Below are 5,718 nucleotides of genomic sequence, written 5' to 3'. Positions count from 1 at the left end.
GGGGTCATAAATTAAATTTAACTTTGTAAACAGCTTCTCATAAGGTTATGTTGCTATTATTATTGTGCTGATATTCTATCACTTGGTTTCATATTCATCTCTTTTTTTGTTTGTGCATTTTTATTTGGTGATGTTTATATCAGTATTCTAAAACTTAATTTTAGAGACACTGGATATCACTCACTTGGATGCCATTAGTTTATTATAAAAGAGAGAGATGCAAATTATTTACATGATGAAAGATTTCACAACTTCACTGGAATGGACAGCTTCGCTTGATGCGATTTCTGTAATGATTTATTTCAGTCTACATACTTTCCGGGAATGTTACCATCTCTAAATAAGAAATGATCCTTGTCATCTAGAACTACTTTGGTGCCTCCATATTCTGAGAGAAGGACTTGATCTCCAGCTCTCACACTAACTGGTTGAATCTCTCTTCACCCTTCCCTTTAGAGCCCGATCTAACAGCTACTATTGTTGCTTGCAATACTTTTCCTTGAGATTTTTCTGGAAGCATAATACCTCCTTTGGTTGCAGTTTCAGCTGCCCTCCTTTCAACTCAAAGTCAGTCAAAGTGGGGAAGAAACTATGTAAACACCTGTCCTGGCATGATTCTGGCTTCCGCAGTCAGTTCTCTACTCTGAAGCTACAACCCCCGCTCCAAGGAGACCCGCAGTCTGACCCCAGGGGCCATGTGAATGTGCGACTATACTCATCTTTTTATTCATCTTTTTATAAATGTCTGATTAGTATTCTATAATAATAGTATTATGAATGGTGCCCTGAAGTCTAACCCTTTGCTTAAAGGGCTAAAAAACATATATAAATTAAAATCAAACTAGCAACAAAGGAAAAGAATAAATTCATAGAAAACAAGATTTTGTAGCTTAAAATCAATTAGCTCAAAATCTATGCTCAAATAATAAAAAGAAGCGGTTTTCTATAGAATGAAAAAAGTAATTTTCTGACTAGGGTAAGATCACTTGTGAATCTGAAACGATGCATATTGATAAGGCATTACATTTGAAAGACAAGTCTCCAGTTTTGCTTTTAACAAAGAAAGCAAGTATATACTAAACATACAGGATCTTTATGAGGAATGAATAAAGAATTTTCAAAAGGACATGGTAAACACACAGATTAGTTCTTAAGGATAGGTCATGTCCACCTGTTTTCTTATTTAAAGAGAGCTATTTTATTTATGTTATGATGAAATAAGTCCCACAAACAAAATGACTGAGAGTACGTAAACTTTTACCATACTTGCTCGTAGAATTGCCATAGCAGTGGTGTAGGCATCCCCTTTGTTTTGCGTCCTTATCAACTAGCTATCGACATGTTTAGAATTTTCTCAGTTTGATGAGTGTGAAATTATATCTCCTATTAATTCCTTTTATGATACTAGATCTTTTGCATTCATTAGCCCTTGTATTTGCTCTTCTATTTCCTGTTCTTTTCCTCTGCCAGTATTTTGATTGAGTTATGGCTCTAGTTATTTCCTTCTATGTATTCTTTTAAAATAGTAAAGTTTTTGTACAACACCCAGTGCTAATGGATCGTGGATCACTGCATCAAAAACTGGTGATGTATTGTACAGTGACTAACATAACAATAAAAAAAATAGTAAAGTTCTACTCTTCTACTCTTAGGTATCTTAATAAATCTGGAAGTCACTCTTAGTGATTTTTTACCCATAGATTTTTTTTATTGAAGAAGCAATTCTCCTAACATAATTTTAAAATGTCTGTCTCTTCCCTACTTACATATCTACCTCTATTGTGTATCAAGATTAATATATACATATGTATTCCTGGGCATCCTATTCTGTTATGTGCTTCATTTGCCAATTCATGTGTCAATACCATACATCCCTATTAATGTAGATGTGTCATTAGCCAAGCTTGACATGTGGTAAGACAGAGCACCCTACCTTGTTCTTCACAATTTTCTTAGATAGCCTTAGTCATCCAAGTACATGTGAATTAGAGGCAAAATTGATAAAAGCCCCCATTTTAAAAAAGTGTTGGTCTATTTATCAGGATTATATTAACTTAATTTGGGAGAAGTGGCATCTTAAGTTTGTTTTTTTAATTGTAATTTTGCCTTATTCCATTGCTTGCTCTTAACAGTAATAAAAACTGTTTAAACACTTTCCATCTTGCTGAAATATATCCTTCAGTAATTCTTTCAGAGAATATATGGAGGTAATAATCTTTCTTAGTCCTTGTCTGAAAATATTATGACTAATAGTTGCGGTTCAAATTGTAGTCAGCGCATTTTTTTCTTGTTACTCTTTTGGGTGTATTATTTTCTATTCTTATTTTCAGCCACAAAGTCACAGCTGATTAGATCTTTTGCAGTCTGATAGTCATTTCCTTAGATATAACCTGCTTTTTCCTAATATAAGTCTTCAGATGTGTTCCTTTATCATGATGTTCTGCAGGTTTTCTACAACATATCTGGGTGTAAATTTATCTTTTTCCTACTTGGTATTCACAGTGCACTTAGAATTGAGTACTCTTGTCTATCTTTAGTTCTGTAAAATTATCAGGTATTATTTTTAAATTTTGTTTTTCTGCAATTCCACACACAAGTCCCTTCTTTAGGAATTCTTACAGTTGGATATTAGTGACTATCTTTCGCATCTTTTGAATTCTCTCTTTTAAAATTGATTCACTTCCCTGGGTTCTGTTCTGGATGAGTTCTTCATTATTATCCTTCTAGTTCACTAATTTTATCTTTTGTGCAATCTAGATATTCTATCATGTTTAATTTTTTAATTGATTCATTTACTACGTTTGTCATTTCCAGTATTTGTAGTCAGTTTTTTCCTCATAGATACCAAATTCTGTCGTGCACTTTCTCCCTGCTTTTATTTTATAACTCCAAATTCTTTTTTATTGGATTTTCTCTTTTACTTTTATTACTGAAAATTCTCAACATATCCTTTTAAATTGTTTTGCAGACATTTCTGTGAGAATAATTTTATCTCGACTGAATCCATGGTTCCATCATTGTGCTGGTGGTGGTGATGAATTTCTGCCTTTTTTAGGCTTGTATTTGATCACAGGTTTCTGGAGCCTTTCAAGTTAATACATTTGCGTCATTGTTTTTGTAATTTCTTTTCCTCTCTTTATTCCTCCCTTTATGAAGACAGATGCCGTCCTCGTCTGTGCCGTGGAATAGATAACGTACTGGCATATTGGGGTGTCTGCTTTGTGGTAATAATTAAAGTTATTGAGGACTCAGTGCTCAAGTCCGTTTATTTGGGGTTTTTTCCTGCCATCACGGTGTGTCTTTTTTTCTTCCCATATCTCTAGTTTAATAGTTTTCTATAAAGATAGAGCCTCGGGCGGCAGGTCAGCAAAATTTTCAAGTAATTTCTCCTTTCAAGAATGATTACTGGGTAGACCTTTACTTTAACTTGTGACTTCAAGCGGTGATCTTAACTCTGGTTCTTCTCTCATATGTGGACTCTTAGTGAAGGAGCCTAAATGCAGCGACACTGTCAGTCAGGGGAAAAGAACCTTTTAGGACTGCAGCTACAATGTCTGATCCACAGCGGTGCCAAGCTCGTGTCTAAGCCCTGCTGTGTTACTGCGTGAGTTTTTTTTTTTCTCTTTTTATATTTTCTCGATCAGTGCTCTGTATCTTAAACAGGTGATATGTATCAGGGCATGAAATTGTCATGCCATCTCAGTTATAGAGGTTTCAGCGTTTTCTATTTAATCAACTGGTATTCATTAACTTCACAAAGTCAAAATTAAAATCCACAGTCAGACATATACTAGTAATAATTTTTTAAAAAGATTTATTTCTTTATTGGAGAGAGAGAGAGACCATGCACATTGGAAGGAGGGGCAGAGGGAAGGAGAGAGAGAGATTCTCAGCCTCCCCGCTGTGTGAGGAGCCCGACGCAGGGCTTGATCGCGTGACCCTGAGATCATGGCCTGAGCCAAAATCAAGAGTCAGGTACTTAATCAGCTGAGCCACCCAAGCGCCCCTATACTAGTAATATGTTCATAGGAGATAAACCAGCTTATTATGTTTTACAAGACAATATATGCGTATTGTTCTGACATACTAAAATTAACATAAAGGTTTCTGTTTTGTCTCTATCTTCTCTATCCAAAAGAATAGAATCCAAATTTAAAAGTGTTTGATAATTTGGCAGGAATTGGAGTTAATACAGATAAACCTGGATTAAATGATTCTCCTCTGTGCTGTTTTTCTGTATCTACATGACCCTCTAGAATACAGGCTGTAGAGGGCCAGGACTGGTGTTGTAACTGTGTGGTTTGTTATTGTTGTAATTTTCTATTATATGCCTGTCACTTAACATGACAACTGACATTTAAGCCCACAAATATTAATTGAAGGAATGAACATTGAGGGGGCTCGCAGGCATAGACACAATTTGTGTCTGGAGATGCTGTGAAGGCTCTCATCAGCAAAACAGATGGGCAATAAGTATCTTTTTAAAATATCTGTGTATATAAAGTGATCAGCACAGAAAAACAGAATAGATTCTCTAAGAATATGTAACAGTAAAATAATCCCATTTCATTTTTAACAGGCTTTATTATGCTAATACCAAACATTTTCTTAATTCAGTAAGTCATTTGATGAATTTCCTAATAATACTGATATAAATATAATAGAAAGTGTTGATATAATATTTTGCATTTTCAAACAGTAATGATGATGTCTTCAAGAACTACCTACCCGATGCAGGATTCATTACTTCTCTCTAGTCAATTTCCTGCTTTTAATTCTTTGGTGGTGTTATGAAAAGGCCCAGTTTGAAGGTTTTTCAGTAGGACAATGACGTTGTCTATGTTATTGAAAAGTAACTGATAAAAGAATGTGAAGATGCATTCCTGTTCAGTCTTAGGGTTTGGGGATTGTCTCACTGTTTCTTGAAGAACAAGAAAAATAGCACGTTAGGAAAGCAAAATTTTTGTTGCTTTAAAAAGTATTTGCCCAGTACACTCCTTCATAGGAGTATGGCCAAACCCAGAATACTAACATCAAGTACTGGTGAGGATGTGGAACAATAGGAATTCTCATTCCTGCCTGGTGGGCATACAAAGTACAGCCACTTTGGAAGACAGTTTGTCGGCTTCTTAATAAACAAAGCATACTTGTATTAAAAAAAAAAAATTCTTACCATATGAGCCAGCAATTGCACTCCATGATAGTTACCCAAATGAGTTGAAAACCTGTCCACAGAAAAACCTGCCCACAAATGTTTATAGCAGCTTTATTCATAATTGCCAAAGTTTTAAGCAACCAAGTTGTCCTTCAGTTGGTCGATAGATTAATAAACTGAGTCCATCCAGACAACGGGAATGTTATTCATCACTAAAAAGAAATGAGCTATTAAGCCACAAAAAGACCTGGAGGAAACCTAAATGCCTATTACTAAGTGTAAGAAGCCAGTCTGAAAAGACTACATACCGTCTGAGTCCAACCAAATGACATTCTGAAAAAAGCAAAACTGTGGAAACAATAAAAGGATAAGTGGTTGCCAGGGTTTGGAGGGAGGGATGAATATGTGGAGCACAGAGGAATTTTAGGGCAGTGAATCTACTCTATGATACTGTAATGGTGGATATGTATCATTATACTCTTGTCAAAATCCATAGGATGGACAACACCAGGAAGGAACCCTAATGTAAACTATGGACTGTGGGTGATCCTATATCATTATAG

General features: G+C 35.3%; 1 pseudogene; it reads right to left on the bottom strand.

Annotated features, from left to right (window-relative positions):
- Window positions 1-208: 208 nt before the first annotated feature.
- Window positions 209-613, bottom strand: LOC118006333 (annotated as a pseudogene).
- Between the last annotated feature and the right edge of the window lie 5,105 nt (window positions 614-5,718).

This window comes from Mirounga leonina, unplaced genomic scaffold (genome assembly GCF_011800145.1).
Source record: "Mirounga leonina isolate KUSES-001 unplaced genomic scaffold, KU_Mleo_1.0 Mir_101595, whole genome shotgun sequence".
Classification (NCBI taxonomy): Eukaryota; Metazoa; Chordata; class Mammalia; order Carnivora; family Phocidae; genus Mirounga; species Mirounga leonina.
The sequence above is the reverse complement of the archived record's forward strand: the minus strand, read 5'-3'. Positions and strand labels throughout refer to the sequence as shown.